This window comes from Lontra canadensis, unplaced genomic scaffold (assembly GCF_010015895.1).
Source record: "Lontra canadensis isolate GAN:19392208 unplaced genomic scaffold, GSC_riverotter_1.0 scaffold3, whole genome shotgun sequence".
Lineage (NCBI taxonomy): Eukaryota > Metazoa > Chordata > Mammalia > Carnivora > Mustelidae > Lontra > Lontra canadensis.
In genome coordinates this window covers 10,673,892-10,692,435 of record NW_022630997.1, presented here as the reverse complement: position 1 = coordinate 10,692,435, position 18,544 = coordinate 10,673,892, and positions in this window count along the sequence as shown.

The window sequence follows — 18,544 nt, the reverse complement described above, 5'->3', positions numbered from 1 at the left end:
TGGTGAATAATCCTTTTAATGTACTCTTGAATCCTATTGGCTAGTATTTTGGTGAGAATTTTTGCATCTGTGTTCATCAAGGATATTGGTCTGTAGTTCTCTTTTTTGATGGGATCCTTGTCTGGTTTTGGGATCAAGGTGATGCTGGCCTCATAAAATGAGTTTGGAAGTTTTCCTTCCATTCCTATTTTTTGGAACAGTCTCAGGAGAATAGGAATTAGTTCTTCCTTAAATGTTTGGTAGAATTCCCCCGGGAATCCGTCTGGCTCTGGGCTTTTGTTTGTCTTTGTTTTGATGACTGTTTCAATCTCCTTACTGGTTATGGGTCTGTTCAGGCTTCTATTTCTTCCTGGTTCAGTTGTGGTAGTTTATATGTCTCTAGGAATGCATCCATTTCTTCCAGATTGTCCAATTTGTTGGCATAGAGTTGCTCATAGTATGTTCTTATAATTGTCTGTATTTCTTTGGTGTTAGTTGTGATCTCTCCTCTTTCATTCATGATTTATTTGGGTCCTTTCTCTTTTCTTTTTGATAAGTCTAGCCAGGGGTTGATCAATCTTATTAATTCTTTCAAAGAACCAGCTCCTAGTTTCGGTGATTTGTTCTATTGTTTTTTTGGTTTCTATTTCATTGATTTCTGCTCTGATCTTTATGATTTCTCTTCTCCTGCTGGGTTTAGGCTTTCTTTCTTGTTCTTTCTCCAGCTCCTTTAGGTGTAGGGGTAGGTTGTGTACCTGAGACCTTTCTTGTTTCTTGAGAAAGGCTTGTACCGCTATATATTTTCCTCTCAGGACTGCCTTTGTTGTGTCCCACAGATTTTGAACCGTTGTGTTTTCATTATCATTTGTTTCCATGAATTTTTTCAATTCTTCTTTAATTTCCTGGTTGACCCATTCATTCTTTAGAAGGATGCTGTTTAGTCTCCATGTATTTGGGTTCTTTCCAAATTTCCTCTTGTGATTGAGTTCTAGCTTCAGAGCATTGTGGTCTGAAAATATGCAGGGAATGATCCCAATCTTTTGATACCGGTTGAGACCTGATTTAGAACCAAGGATGTGATCTATTCTAGAGAATGTTCCATGTGCACTAGAGAAGAATGTGTATTCTGTTGCTTTGGGATGAAATGTTCTGAATATATCTGTGATGTCCATCCGGTCCAGTGTGTCATTTAAGGCCTTTATTTCCTTGTTGATCTTTTGCTTGGATGATCTGTCCATTTCAGTGAGGGGAGTGTTAAAGTCCCCTACTATTATTGTATGATTGTCGATGTGTTTCTTTGATTTTGTTATTAATTGGTTTATATAGTTGGCTGCTCCCACGTTAGGGGCATAGATATTTACAATTGTTAGATCTTCTTGTTGGACAGATCCTTTGAGTATGATATAGTGTCCTTCTTCATCTCTTATTATAGTGTTTGGTTTAAAATCTAATTGATCTGATATAAGGATTGCCACTCCTGCTTTCTTCTGATGTCCATTAGCATGGTAAATTGTTTTCCACCCCCTCAGTTTAAATCTGGAGGTGTCTTCGGGTTTAAAATGAGTTTCTTGTAGGCAACATATAGATGGGTTTTGTTTTTTTATCCATTCTGATACCCTGTGTCTTTTGATTGGGACATTTAGCCCATTAACATTCAGGGTAACTATTGAGAGATATGAATTTAGTGCCATTGTATTGCTTGTAAGGTGACTGTTATTGTATATTGTTTCTGTTCCTTTCTGATCTACTACTTCTAGGCTCTCTCTTTGCTTAGAGGATCCCTTTCAATATTTCCTGTAGAGCTGGCTTGGTGTTTGCAAATTCTTTCAGTTTTTGTTTGTCCTGGAAGCTTTTAATCTCTCCTTCTATTTTCAATGATAGCCTAGCTGGATATAGTATTCTTGGCTGCATGTTTTTCTCGTTTAGTGCTCTGAATATATCATGCCAGCTCTTTCTGGCCTGCCAGGTCTCTGTGGATAAGTCTGCTGCCAATCTAATATTTTTACCATTGTATGTTACAGACTTCTTCTCCTGGGCTGCTTTCAGGATTTTCTCTTTGTCACTAAGACTTGTAAATTTTACTATTAGGTGACGGGGTGTGGACCTATTCTTATTGATTTTGAGAGGGGTTCTCTGCACCTCCTGGATTTTGATGCTTGTTCCCTTTGCCATATTGGGGAAATTCTCTCCAATAATTCTCTCCAATATACCTTCTGCTCCCCTCTCTCTTTCTTCTTCTTCTGGAATCCCAATTATTCTAATGTTTTGTCTTATGGTGTCACTTATCTCTCGAATTCTGCCCCCGTGGTCCAGTAGCTGTTTGTCCCTCTTTTGCTCAGCTTCTTTATTCTCTGTCATTTGGTCTTCTATATCGCTAATTCTTTCTTCTGCCTCATTTATCCTAGCAGTGAGAGCCTCCATTTTTGATTGCACCTCATTAATAGCTTTTTTTATTTCAACCTGATTAGATTTTAGTTCTTTTATTTCTCCAGAAAGGGCTTTTATATCTCCCGAGAGGGTTTCTCTAATATCTTCCATGCCTTTTTCGAGCCCAGCTAGCACCTTGAGAATCGCCATTTTGAACTCTATCTGACATATTACCAATGTCCGTATTGATTATGTCCCTAGCTTTCAGTATTGCCTCTTGTTCTTTTTTTTGTGGTGAGTTTTTCTGCCTTATTATTTTATTCAGATAAGAATATATAAACAAGAGAATAAAATACTAAAAGGGTGGCAAAGACCCCAGAAAAATGTATGCTAACCAAATCAGAAGAGACCCAAAATCAGGGGAGAAAAAGGGGGTGAATTAAAAAAAAAATTAAAAATATATATATACATACATTAGACTGGTGAATAGAACAGAGCCACCCACTTGATTTTGCATGTATTTTGTTCTCTTAGAAGAAGCAAATTTCCACAATTTTAAAGAAAGAAAACTTATATATATACAAAAAATAAGGATAAACACAATGAAGGGATGGAATATGACTGTAAAGATGAAAATTTTAAAAAAAAATCTAAAAAAGGATTGATAAGATAAGTTGGTTGGGAAAAGAAAGAAAAAGAAAGTGGAGAGAATTTGCTCATTGCTGGAGACTAGAACAAAACCCTGTGATAGATTTAGGGTATATTTTGGTCTATTAGAAGAAATTGTACACCAAAATTTTAATGAAAAAAAAAAACTATATGAATACAAAAAATAAGGTTAAAATCAATGAAAGGATAAAATATGACTATAACAATGAAAATTTTAAAGATTTTTAAAGATATTGGTAAGATAAAATAGTTAAGAAACATTAAAAGAGAAAAAAAGAAAAGTTAAAAAATAGAATAAGAAAAAAAATTAAAATTAAAAAAAAATTACCTTTGCAAGACTAAAGGATCATGGGGGAATAGTCATGAATTCTATGTGTTGCTTTCCCCTAGCTCTGGCGTTCTGCAGTTCTCGTTGTTTAATGAACTTGGTCTTGGCTGGATGTTCCTGCTGATATTCTAGGGGAGGTGCCTGTTGCAGTGATTCTCAAATGTCTTTGCCAGATGCAGAATTGCACCACCCTTGACTGGGGCCAGACTAAGTAATCAGCTTGGGTTAGCTCTCAGTAGCTTTTGTTTCCTGATCACTTTCCATAGAGCTTTGGAGGACTAGAATGAGAATGGCAGCCACCCAATCTCTGGTCCAGAGGAGCTGAGAGCTCAGGGCCCCACTCCTCAGTGTGCCTTCAGAGAAAAGCAGTCAGTCCCTCCCATCTCCCTGGTCTCTGGTCTTGCTTCATGCTCATCCGGCCTGTGACCAAGCCTTTCTATATTTGGTGCACGGCCCCTTGGGAGTCTCCAAATGCAGCAGATTCCTGCCACACACTCCTGCACTGATCCTCCCAGAGGAGGAAGGAAGGGGTCTTTCCAGATCTGCCACTTGTGGGGTCCCTGCTCAAAGAGCAGTGGTTCGACTGTGCCTTGGATCATGGTTTACGGTAACCCCAAGCTGAGAGCTCACTCCTCCACTCCGTCTCTATAGCCAGCTTCCCCTCCAATAACTGGCAACTCTGCCACACTCAGACACCCCCAGTCTTTCTGTGACCCCACCCCCCCCGAGATGACACTGTCCCCGTGAGGGCTTCACCCCTGCTTAGCCTCTGGATTGACGTCCCTCAGTGGAGCAGACTTCTGAAAGTTCTGATTTTGTGCTCCATTGTTCCAATGCTCGCCAGGAGCTTTCCCCTCCCCGTGCAGTCTATCTTCCCGTCACTTCAGATTCCCTTCTCCACAAGTCCTACTTTCCAAAAAGTGGTTGATTTTCTGTTCATAGAATTGCTTCTCTTCTCCTCTTCTATCTCCTGTCGAGTTTGTAGGTATTTGGAATGGTTTGATAACTATCTAGCTGAACTCCTGGGACCTAATGATATTTCAGTCTCCTACTCCTCCACCATCTTGCTCAAGACTAGGGAAAGAGAGTCTTAAGCAGACTGTACTGAGCATGGAGCCCACAAAGGAGTCAATCTCACGACCCTAAGATGACAACCTAAGCCAAACCAAGAGTCAGACACTTAACTGACTGTACCACCCAGGCACTTGGAGCTGTCTTTCTAAAATGAATCTGGAAACATAACCACTGTTCTTTATCACTTTCATCTGAAAGCACTGAGATTCTTAGAATGGGGAATCTCAGGACCTGCCACAAAAAGAAATTAACTTCACCATGTGCCCTGCATGGATGGCTATTAATATTCACTGATCCCTATTTATACACACAAGAGATTTTCTCTCATAAATCAGTCATCAAAAAATCAGAAGTTTTCACAGCAAATTAGTGTCAAGGTTGCAAAGAAGCAGTAGGATTCTAATAGCTGAGATCTGAACTATCATAATTAGAAATTATTGCTACTTTGCAATGCTTTTTTGTTTCTTTTCAACAACCAGTTTTCATTGCAGGGAAAAGTAATGCTTGCCTCATGCTTATGTTTTAATTTTTTTTTTTCAGGGTGTATCAGTTGCTTTACATACTTTCCATTACTTTCAGAGTAATCATGAAATCTAAGTAATAATATTTACATTTTGGGAAAATGTGTAACTGGGGCTTACAAAGTTCAAAGCACATCTTAAAGTTCATCCTTTTCATAATGGCAGAGTCAGAATGCAAAGCAAGATTGACACTCCAAAGCCTCCATATTGCCTTTTGGCCTAGTAAAGATTGGTGACTCCCCACTTGGTATGGAAGTCTGAATTCATATTAAGATAACAAAGAATGGCTGAGAGAGTGGGGGAAGTGGAGATGAGCAGTGAGATGTCCAGGTGGAGATTGTGGGGCAGAATGCAAGAGGGATGAAAATAAGGCCCAAAGGTTGAATGAGGAAGGTCTACTTACTTCCCCAAGGCTGACTCCAGCAATGCCCTGGGGAAGAAATTTTTGACCTTATGCAGCACTGCTCATTCCAGACACTCCTTTGTGTTTCTCTGTTCTTTTGTTCTCTATCTTCAGTGGCTTGAGTTATCACAACAAAATGAGGATGGATATCATCATGGGAAAATTGTACTGGACAGAGTTAGACAAGGTAGACTGACTTATGACTATTGAGGTAAGGTAAGAGAGACTGAACTCAAGTTCACTGAAACAAGGTAAAAGGGTTTTTCAGTGCTAAGGCAAACTAGTAGAAAAATACTGGCCAATATTGGAGAGGAGGTTGGTCTGTGGGATTAGAACATCTGGTTTTGTTAATTGGTGCTCATCAATGTTAGGTTCCTATCTTCCCCAGACTCTGGGAGATAAGGACCCTATCTTCCTTGATGATAACATTTGAAAGAGATAATTACCAGGTCACTGAGAAATACATTCCTGGGATAGAAAGCTGGGCAGAGACTGGGAGAAGATTTAAATCTCACAGGGACACAAAGAGAATTTATAGTTGCAAGTTTTCTAAAGCAAGTGCTTTGAGAACAGAGAGATCAAGGGCTTACTGTCAAGAAGAAACCTGTCTAAAGTTTCCTTAAGCTGAGGAGAACATTAAGGTTAGCATGACCAATGTCTTCGAGCACAACACTGTTCTTCTCTTGAAGATTGGAAGGAAAGATGATAGCAAAGAGGAATTCTATTTTAAATAGCTACATGAAAATACAGCTTATTGAACTGAAAGTAGCTGTCACTAGGAAACCAAAGTGGGGGGGGGGGTGTGGAGAGAGGTAGAAAAAGAAAGGACTGAGTTTATTGTTGGTAATAACATGAGAACTATCTACCGTTTTAAAATAAGTGCTTGAAATAATTTGATAGAATAATTGTAATAATAATAATAACTGGTAGAGCGTTATAAAATGAATAAGGAGCTCTGTCAGGGAAGAGACAGATAGCTAGTTGTTTCTGTCTTGAGAGATGTGAGTCTCCGTATTGTGGCCAAAGTCCCAGTATGTACTGAACACTTGGAGATGCACTGTAGGAAGGACTCAGCTCTTAGCACATTATGGATTCTCAAGATGTAACTGTTGTATGTATCTTGTCTCTCCCTTGTAGTATAACTAACTGCCTGGCTAGTTCTGCCAGCCACCTAACATGTTTTGGGTCAACTTCAACCATTTCAGTCAAATGTGGATGTCTGGGTGAGAAGTGATTTCATATTAGCTAGAATAAAATGTAATTAGGAAAGTAAATCTTCTGTAAATAAAGTAATCCAAAATCTAACAGAAAGGACACCCATTATCTTAACAATTCCCACCAAGTAAACAGGATTATGACACCATGGTTATTAGATTTGGAGTCGGTGAGTCAGGAGCCCCCTTCTACCTCATTAGAGGGAGTGGTGCAGGAGAATGCAAGCATAAATACTGATGACTTGCACAAAGGGCATACTAGCTTGGTGCTGGTTATCTGAGTTCATTTAGTATATTTATCTTGGGTTGCTCACAAGCATGCCTAGACAAAGAGCAATAGTGAAAGAAGTTTATGTTGAAGACTAAAGAAACACTGTCCAGGGATTTCATAAATGAGAGAGGGACTAGATGACATCTAGTAAAGGGTATTGTCTTCTGAGTAGGGATTAAGAAGCAGACCCTCAGAAGGGGATGCTTGTGAAAGTGTTTTATTATAATGTATTTCCAGGGAAAGAGCAAACCATATCAACCACAAAAATCCTTTAAGATGTAGGCAAGTGGACAAGAAAGGGAACAAAACTAAGTTACGTGTGTGATTCTCATCTGTCTGTCCTTGTCCTTGGCTGTGCCCAGCCTCTCACTCTCCTGTTCCATCTTTACCTTCATTATTACATCCTTATATGACAAGTATTTCATGTATTCATGTTTCTGTGAATATGCACATTCACATAGGAAATATACAGAATAACACTGGGTCATTAAAATGTTTAGGATACTTGTAGACATCTAAAAATCTCCTATCATTAGGCAGCAACTTGAATTGCTTTTGCTCTAATTTTATTGAAAGATTTTTCTCAAAACCTGGACTTCTTATACTCCTCACAATACATTTTCCTTATTATGAAAGATTACAACAACAATAAATAAAAGCCCTGTGATGATGTGTGGCTTCTGAGTTGTTGGTCAGCAGAAGATTCTAGAAGCAGAAAGGAACTGCATCTCACAGTTAGAACTCTTAAAGTTCTAAAGCCAGTACCTGAAGATCAACCTACCATTGCTCCTGAAGACTGCTGAGAAAGAAGCCGTGATGGAAAACATAATACTGTCTCTCAGGGAGATCACCACAATGCAGTTTCACACCAGAGTAATAACGGTTCCTTTGCTTTTAGAATTGATGATTTATTTGGGTTGTATTTAGAGACCATAATGAATGGATAATTAATATATTTAAGCACCAAGATGATATATAGGATAACAACATGCTCCTAATATAAGGAACATTTGTGTAGCACTCTATGGAAGTGAACAACAGAGTCGGGTTTATCCCTTCTAGGGTCAGAAAAAGCAACTGTAAGAGGCAGTGCCATGCACTGTTTCATGATACTTTCCCTCTCTGTATCTCTCCCTTTCTCTCCCTCTGTTGTTTTCTGTCCCTTCCTTCTCCTTCTCCACACTTGTACATAGGCATAACGCATATTCCACTTAAGCATGATGGTTAAAAGTTGTATTTGCCAGCTACAGTACTGTACTTTAATTCAGATTTCTTATTTTCTTGTGATATCACTTTAGGCAAGATCCCTATTAACTTTTCCATGCATCAGTTCCCTCCTCTACCAGGGTATTAGAAGACTGAGTAAGATAGCAATTACACAGCACTTAGCATAATGCTTCTAACTTAGTGCTCAGTGAATATCTGTTATAATTGGCAACTGGAGGACCATAGGTAGAGATCTTTGTGCCCACTGGAGTCTTGAATCCAAGAGCATCTCCTGCTCTTGTATCTTATTAAACTGTGCATTTCAGTGAATCCCCATATTGGCCATGGTCCAAGATTAAGCATGCCTTAGCTAAAGAATCTGTTCTTTTATTTAGCTTGACATTTACTGTGAATGATTTTGATGGTGTCTACTCAGTGTTCACAGAGTTGGACTTTATGAAAATCATCTGTGCTCCAGGCTGGTACTTATGTTCATGTTTAAGGCAGATCTCCTGAACTAGCCTATTATGATAAACTCAAAGTAGCTACTAGAGAAGTAAGAATCTTAACAATGTTTCTGAGGGCTTTCATATTCCCAGCTTATACTATTTCTTAATATTTTTTTTAATTCCTGGCCCTTTCCTCTGCAGTTTCTCAGCTCTTGATGAGTGGGCAGTGGGGCTAACTTCACAAGCTGTAAAGCTGGAAGTAACCAAGCGGAGTTGCCAACAGTTGCAACATCCTGCTGAGCACTAACCAGCTAAGTCCTCTGGAAAAATGCTGTTACCTTGAAAACACTATATTGGAAGATAGATATTTGAAAAATTAGCACACTATAAGGATATGAGCAGGGAAAATGAACTTTTGGTATTATAGGAAAATTAGTGAGGAGAGCAAACATTCCAGTGCGTGAGGAGCCAACATTGGTGTCTTTCAGGGGACAGCGCCATCCATCTCAGTGTATTGAGCAGAAGTGTAAATGCTGAAAGGTTCATGGAAGGAGATGAAAGCAAGGAAGCTGAGTTATAACTGAGGGCTCTAGTCTGTGTGTGCTCTAGGCTGATGGGATAAAGAGAACAGAAAAGGATACACACAATGATAATTTTCTATGTTCCAATTTTAATCTTCTGTGTTTATAAAATTTCATTTAGCAAATGACAATACCAGAAAATAAAAATACTTTTTATGTAGTCCAGCAGGAAACTTGAGAGCAGGTCCTGACTAGACCAGATCTTTCTGGGAGTTCTGACTCCCAGGAATGCTGCTCTACAGTGAGTGTCTACAAATCAGTGGGTGGCAGTGCACTCCATGCAGAAGGGAATAGAATGACCGGAGACTAGGGGTTGATGTCTCAGCAGAACTCTAAAGCCTAATGATTTGACTTCTTTCTTGCATACTGAGTAGCTAGAAATCAGTTAGCTCTACACTGAGATGACGTTGCCCTGATGAGAATGAAGGCAGGTGAGAAACTTCACTCATAAAAAGTGAGCCCAAAATGTCAGTGTGGAAATCCTCGTAAAGGCCTAATCTTTGGGATCTTCAGGAATAAGGCTCTCTGCTTATCAAAATCTCTGTGATTCTATGCCCTTTGTCTCTGTTATAATTAAACTGAAGTCATTTACTGTTTTATGTGGAAATAAATGCATTTGTAGAAAGACAACTAAGATGACAAAGGACTATGTAAGAGGATATGAATCCACTGATCAAATCTGCCAGTGATACACTTGCAAATCTTGCTCACAAAGATGTAAAAGAAAGGTAACAAATTGTGCCTAAACATATAAATCACCTGGAGAGCTAAAACACTATTTGTAATAGTATAGGAGTGGTACAAACTCTTCTCCATTAGATGTACTTTCATTTACAGTCTTACTTTGGTCATTTTTAATTACCTCCAACAAGTCTGATATTTTTAGAAAAGATTGTCCAGTTTGTCATTTAACTAGGAATGACAAAATGAAGAACCCTTAATAACTGACCAATTAAAAGGATATTAGGAAGTTGAATGTTAGGGTTGCTTTCCCTTCTATAGTGAGCAATAATTTAAGTGAAAAATAGTGTAAGTAGATTCTTGATGTAAAATAATAAAAGTTATAAAATCAAAACAAAAGTGTGGAGATAGAAATACATTTTACTTTACCAGTAACACTAGTATCTTTAGTTAAACTAGATTTTCTCCCTAAAAAGGTATAATTGACCTTGAGTAATAGAAATATGCCTACTGAATTTACCTGTTATTTAACTCTGCTCTACATCTGAGATGGGTCTTTGGTCATGGCACGTATTTGTGATGCATGAGTTACTGGTTTGTGTGTGAGAATCATGTTGGTTACCATCTGTGCAAGCAGATGCAGGGACTAGTTGAAGTTCACCTGTTCTTCCCATACTGTTATCACTGACTGCACTTCAGAATAAATTATTGCTTTAGAGACTGTGGTTGTAGACAACGTTGAAATAAAGCATGTGTGCAGACTCAGCATATTGGACCACTTAATGTCTATTACCCAGACCAGGTGGGCGTTGTGTTTTCCAAGACATCTTCAACTACGCCTCTGTCTTGGCATGTTGGAATCAAGATACCTGTAAGATATCTCAGATACTTTCCCTGTAACCCACACCACATAATGTAAGCTCATGGTAATACTGTGAAATTTATATCTACCCAAGTTTTCTATTCTGCACTGGGAATCAGGAAGAGGAATTATAGCCCACCCATCACAATGAGATCACATTCCATGGCTGCCCTTTCTGGATTAAGGAGTGGTGTTAAATAAATAAATAATTCAATGCATTTGGGATTTTCTTTTGTATCCTTTATGGCCTTTTTCTCTAAGTAATTGCAGAATTCATTAGCAATACATCTTTTCTTCTGCTCAATTTAATAACTAGCTAACAAAGTAAATATAGGGTGAGTCTAGCTGCTGTGAGTTGTTTACACTGATGATTGTGCAAATTCCTAGCTACCTCTGCTATACTGTCAGGTTGTTCGAAAAAGTCACAAGATGACTAAAAGCTCATAACTACAGATGAATGATAGGATTCTGACTACCATTTGCTTTTCTTCCAACCATTTAAATTTATTGTGACCTGCTTCTAACACTCCTTTTAACCATAAGAGCAGCAGGCCTCCTATGAAGGATATTTTGTTTCCCTACAGTGACTTTTTATTCTGGCAATTTTTTTTCTTTCTTTCTTTTTTTTTTTTTTCTCCAAATAGCTTAAACCAGAAAAGATTCACAATTGTAGGAAGGCTTAAAAGGTGGCATCTGCTAGGAGCTGAATTTCCACATTGGACTTTAATGATGACTGTGGGGATACATCAGATTGGGGCACAAGTCCTATCCAGACTTGGTGGTGCCCATTGGTTGCCATGGGTACCTTTATAAGCAACTGCACAGTTTACTTTGGATGTTTCTACATGATAGCCCTGTCCTGGGGCAGTGTGGTCAGATTGGGGTGGAAATGAAGAATAGTGTAGAATGGGGCCCAGCAGGATTGTCAAAACCGAATCTATATGTCAGTTAAAAGTCAATACAAAGGGGGAGGAGTCAAGATGGCAGAGAAGTAGCAGGCAGAGACTACTTCAGGTGGCGGGAGATCAGCTAGATAGCTTATCTAAAGATTGCGAACACCTACAAATCCAACGGGAGATTGAAGAGAAGAAGAACAGCAATTCTAGAAACAGAAAATCAACCACTTTCTGAAAGGTAGGACTGGCGGAGAAGTGAATCCAAAGCGACGGGAAGATAGACCCCGGGGGGAGGGGCCGGCTCCTGGCAAGCAGCGGAGCAATGGAGCACAAAATCAGGACTTTTAAAAGTCTGTTCCGCTGAGGGACATCGCTCCAGAGGCTTAACAGGGGTGAAGCCAACACGGGGTCAGTGTGGCCTCAGGTCCCGTGGGGTCACAGAAGGATTGGGGGTGGCTGAGTGTCACAGAGCTTGCAGGTATTAGAACGGGGAAGCCGGCTACAGAGACAGCGCCGAGGAGTGAGCTCTAAGCTCGGGCTTACCTTGAACCGGTCGCAGGCTCGGTGAGCTCGGAGCGCGGCCAGAGGCCAGGGTGACGGGAGCAATTGGGCGCTGTTCTCTGAAGGCGCACTGAGGAGTGGGGCCCTGGGCTCTCGGCTCTTCCGGGCTGGAGACTGGGAGGCCGCCATCTTCGTTCCCGTCCTTCGGACTATACGGAAAGCGCTCAGGGAACAAAAGCTCCCGAAAGCAAACCCGAGCGGATTACTCAGCCCGGCCCCTGGTAAGGGCGGTGCAACTCCGCCTGGGGCAAAGACACTTGAGAATCACTACAACAGGCCCCTCCCCAGAAGATCAACAAGAAACCCAGCCAGGACCAAGTTCACCTACCAAGGAGTGCAGTTTCAATACCAAGGAGAGCAGCAGAATTCCAGAGGAGGAGAAGGCAAAGCACAGAACTCATGGCTTTCTCCCCATGATTCTTTAGCCTTGCAGTTAATTTTTTTTCTTTTTGAATTTTTTTTCTCTTCTTCTGCTAATATTTTTTTTAACTTTTACCCTTTTCTTTTTTAATGTTTTTTAACTAGTTTATCTAAAATATATATATTTTTCCTTTTGACATTTTTTCTTTATTCATTTTCTTTTTTTAATTGTTTCATTTTTTTTTTTTTTCTTTCTGAACATCTTTTTGTCACCTTTCTCCTCCCTCACGATTTGGGATCTCTTCTGATTTGGTTAAAGCATATTTTCCTGGGGTTATTGCCACCCTTTTAGTATTTTACTTGCTCCTTCATATACTCTTATCTGGACAAAATGACAAGGTGGAAAAATTCACCACAAAAAAAAAGAACAAGATGCAGTACCAAAGGATAGGGACCTAATCAATACAGACATTGGTAATATGTCAGATCTAGAGTTCAGAATGATGATTCTCAAGGTTCTAGACGGGCTTGAAAAAGGCATGGAAGATATTAGAGAAACCCTCTCGGGAGATATAAAAGCCCTTTCTGGAGAAATAAAAGAACTAAAATCTAACCAAGTTGAAATAAAAAAAGCTATTAATGAGGTGCAATAAAAAATGGAGGCTCTCACTGCTAGGATAAATGAGGCAGAGGAAAGAATTAGTGATATAGAAGACCAAATGACAGAGAATAAAGAAGCTGAGCAAAAGAGGGACAAACAGCTACTGGACCACAAGGGGAGAATTCGAGAGATAAGTGACACCATAAGACGAAACAACATTAGAATAATTGGGATTCCAGAAGAAGAAGAAAGGGAGAGGGGAGCAGAAGGTATATTGGAGAGAATTATTGGAGAGAATTTCCCCAATATGGCAAAGGGAACAAGCATCAAAATCCAGGAGGTGCAGAGAACCCCCCCTCAAAATCAATAAGAATAGGTCCACAACCCCGTCACCTAATAGTAAAATTTACAAGTCTTAGTGACAAAGAGAAAATCCTGAAAGCAGCCTGGGAAAAGAAGTCTGTAACATACAATGGTAAAAATATTAGATTGGCAGCAGACTTATCCACAGAGACCTGGCAGGCCAGAAAGAGCTGGCATGATATATTCAGAGCACTAAACGAGAAAAACATGCAGCCAAGAATATTATCTCCAGCTAGGCTATCATTGAAAATAGAAGGAGAGATTAAAAGCTTCCAGGACAAACAAAAACTGAAAGAATTTGCAAACACCAAGCCAGCTCTACAGGAAATATTGAAAGGGGTCCTCTAAGCAAAGAGAGAGCCTAAAAGTAGCAGATCAGAAAGGAACGGACAAAATATACAATAACAGTCACCTTACAGGCAATACAATGGCACTAAATTCATCTCTCTCAATAGTTACCCTGAATGTTAATGGGCTAAATGTCCCAATCAAAAGACACAGGGTATCAGAATGGGTAAAAAAACAAAATCCATCTATATGTTGCCTACAAGAAACTCATTTTAAATCCGAAGACACCTCCAGATTTAAAGTGAGGGGGTGGAAAACAATTTACCATGCTAATGGACATCAGAAGAAAGCAGGAGTGGCAATCCTTATATCAGATCAATTAGATTTTAAGCCAAAGACTATAATAAGAGATGAGGAAGGACACTATATCATACTCAAAGGATCTGTCCAACAAGAAGATCTAACAATTGTAAATATCTATGCCCCTAACGTGGGAGCAGCCAACTATATAAACCAATTAATAACAAAATCAAAGAAACACATCGACAATCATACAATAATCGTAGGGGACTTTAACACTCCCCTCACTGAAATGGACAGATCATCCAAGCAAAAGATCAACAAGGAAATAAAGGCCTTAAATGACACACTGGACCAGATGGACATCACAGATATATTCAGAACATTTCATCCCAAAGCAACAGAATACACATTCTTCTCTAGTGCACATGGAACATTCTCCAGAATAGATCACATCCTTGGTTCTAAATCAGGTCTTAACTGTTATCAAAAAATTGGGATCATTCCCTGCATATTTTCAGACCACAATGCTCTGAAGCTAGAACTCAATCGCAAGAGGAAATTTGGAAAGAACCCAAATATATGGCGACTAAACAGCATCCTTCTAAAGAATGAATGGGTCAACCAGGAAATTAAAGAAGAATTGAAAAAATTCATGGAAACAAATGATAATGAAAATACAACAGTTCAAAATCTGTGGGACACAACAAAGGCAGTCCTGAGAGGAAAATATATAGCGGTACAAGCCTTTCTCAAGAAACAAGAAAGGTCTCAGGTACACAACCTAACCCTACACCTAAAGGAGCTGGAGAAAGAACAAGAAAGAAAGCCTAAACCCAGCAGGAGAAGAGAAATCATAAAGATCAGAGCAGAAATCAATGAAATAGAAACCAAAAAAACAATAGAACAAATCACCGAAACTAGGAGCTGGTTCTTTGAAAGAATTAATAAGATTGATCAACCCCTGGCTAGACTTATCAAAAAGAAAAGAGAAAGGACCCAAATAAATCATGAATGAAAGAGGAGAGATCACAACTAACACCAAAGAAATACAGACAATTATAAGAACATACTATGAGCAACTCTATGCCAACAAATTGGACAATCTGGAAGAAATGGATGCATTCCTAGAGACATATAAACTACCACAACTGAACCAGGAAGAAATAGAAGCCTGAACAGACCCATAACCAGTAAGGAGATTGAAACAGTCATCAAAACAAAGACAAACAAAAGCCCAGAGCCAGACGGATTCCCGGGGGAATTCTACCAAACATTTAAGGAAGAACTAATTCCTATTCTCCTGAAACTGTTCCAAAAAATAGAAATGGAAGGAAAACTTCCAAACTCATTTTATGAGGCCAGCATCACCTTGATCCCAAAACCAGACAAGGATCCCATCAAAAAAGAGAACTACAGACCAATATCCTTGATGAACACAGATGCAAAAATTCTCACCAAAATACTAGCCAATAGGATTCAAGAGTACATTAAAAGGATTATTCACCATGACCAAGTGGATTTATTTCAGGTCTGCAAGGTTGGTTCAACATCCGCAAATCAATCAATGTGATACAACACATTAATAAAAGAAAGAACAAGAACCATATGATACTCTCCATAGATGCTGAAAAAGCATTTGACAAAGTACAGCATCCCTTCCTGATCAAAACTCTTCAAAGTGTAGGGATAGAGGGCACATACCTCAATATTATCAAAACCATCTATGAAAAACCCACCGCAAATATCATTCTCAATGGAGAAATACTGAAAGCTTTTCCTCTAAGGTCAGGAACACGGCAGGGATGTCCATTATCACCACTGCTATTCAACATTGTACTAGAAGTCCTAGCCTCAGCAATCAGAAAACAAAAGGAAATTAAAGGCATTCAAATCGGCAAAGAAGAAGTCAAACTATCACTCTTCACAGATGATATGATACTATATGTGGAAAACCCAAAAGACTCCACTCCAAAACTGCTAGAACTTGTCCAGGAATTCAGTAAAGTGTCAGGATATAAAATCAATGCACAGAAATCAGTTGCATTTCTCTACACCAACAACAAGACAGAAGAAAGAGAAATTAAGGAGTCCATCCCATTTACAATTGCACCCAAAACTGTAAGATACCTAGGAATAAACCTAACCAAAGAGGCTAAGAATCTATACCCAGAAAACTATAAAGTACTCATGAAAGAAATTGAAGAAGACACAAAGAAATGGAAAAATGTTCCATGCTCCTGGATTGGGAGAATAAATATTGTGAAAATGTCTATGCTACCTAAAGCAATCAACACATTTAATGCAATTCCTGTCAGAATACCATCCATTTTTTTCAAAGAAATGGAACAAACAATCCTAAAATTTATATGGAACCAGAAAAGACCGCGAATAGCCAAAGGAATATTGAAAAAGAAAGCCAGAGTTGGTGGCATCACAATTCCGGACTTCAAGCTCTATTACAAAGCTGTCATCATCAAGACAGCATGGTACTGGCACAAAAACAGACATATAGATCAATGGAACAGAATAGAGAGCCCAGAAATAGACCCTCAACTCTATGGTCAACTAATCTTCGACAAAGCAGGAAAGAATGTACAATGGAAAAAAGACAGCCTCTTCAATAAATGGTGTTGGGAAAATTGGACAGCCACATGCAGAAAAAATGATATTGGATCATTTCCTTACACCACACCCGAAAATAGACTCAAAATGGATGAAGGACCTCAATGTGAGAAAGGAATCCATCTAAATCCTTGAAGAGAACACAGGCAGCAACCTTTTCGACCTCAGCCGCAGCAACATCTTCCTAGGAACATTGCCAAAGGCAAGGGAAGCAAGGGCAAAAATGAACTATTGGGTTTTTATCAAGATCAAAAGCTTTTGCACAGCAAAGGAAACAGTTAACAAAACCAAAAGACAACTGACAGAATGGGAGAAGATATTTGCAAACGACATAAAGGGCTAGTGTCCAAAATCTATAAAGAACTTAGCAAACTCAACACCCAAAGAACAAATAATCCAATCAAGAAATGGGCAGAGGACATGAACAGACATTTCTGCAAAGAAGACATCCAGATGGCCAACAGACACATGAAAAAGTGGTCCATATCACTCGTCATTAGGGAAATACAAATCAAAACCACAATGAGATAGCACCTCACACTAGTCAGAATGGCTAAAATTAACAAGTCCGGAAATGACAGATGCTGGTGAGGATACAGAGAAAGGGGAACCCTCCTACACCGTTGGTGGGAATGCAAGCTGGTGCAACCACTTTGGAAAACAGCATGGAGGTTCCTCAAAATGTTGAAAATAGAACTACCCTATGACCCAGCAATTGCACTGCTGGGTATTTACCCTAAAGATACAAACGTAGTGATCCGTAGGGGCACATGCACCCGAATGTTTATAGCAGCAATGTCTATAATAGCCAAACTATGGAAAGAACCTAGATGTCCATCAACAGATGAATGGATAAAGAAGATGTGGTATATATACACAATGGAATACTATGCAGCCATCAAAAGAAATGAAATCTGGCCATTTGCGACGACGTGGATGGAACTAGAGGGTATCATGCTTAGGGAAATAAGTCAATCAGAGACAGACAACTATCAAATGATCTCCCTGATATGAGGGAGAGGAGATGCAACATGGGGGTAAGGGTGTAGGAGAAGAGTAAATGAAACAAGATGGGATTGGGAGGGAGACAAACCATAAGTAACTTAATCTCACAAAACAAACTGAGGGTTGATGGGGGGAAGGGTTTTGGGAAGGGGGTGGGGTTATGGACATTGGAGAGGGTAGGTGCTATGGTGAGTGCTGTGAAGTGTGTAAACCTGGCGATTCACAGACCTGTACCCTGGGGATAAAAATATATTATATGTTTATTAAATAAATAAATAAATAAATAAATGAAAAGGAAATAAGGAAAAAAAAAAAAAAGCCAACACAAATTCATTTGTTTTCATGGCAAAATTCTTGTGATCTCAAATGTAGGGATCCTTGAGAAAAGCAATTTCTAATTAGAAAAGATCAATAACTCATTCTGCCATGGGAGAACGAAGCATACACCAGGAACTGTGGAGACAGCCTTCTCTCCTAATTGTTCTTAAGCTCTTCTAAGTATAATTTTTTCATATGTTGGTTGTAACTATGTCTTCTGTCACAGTATCCTCATTCTAGCCCCTTAATCTTCTCTGCTGTGACATTTCCTCATCTCACTTAACAAGATACTCTTATTTTTTGCATTTAAGCACAGGCTGTTGCTAAGGAGGGGAAAAACTGATTCCAAAAGGATATTTCCATTTGGTGTTGCTAACACCTGCAGCTGAGGCTGAAGGTCTTACTGGCTAGTCTGATTCTTTTTCCATGATGAATTGCTCCCCCTGCTCAAATATACTTCAAACAATACTACACACACATACTTATTCATTGCAGCATTGCTTATACATAGTGGAAACATACTAAACGTTCATTTATAAAAGAGTAGTTGAATGAACTATCATGTATAAATCCTGTGGAGCACTATGTAGCTTTATGAAAAAGGGGAGGTTCTCCATGTACT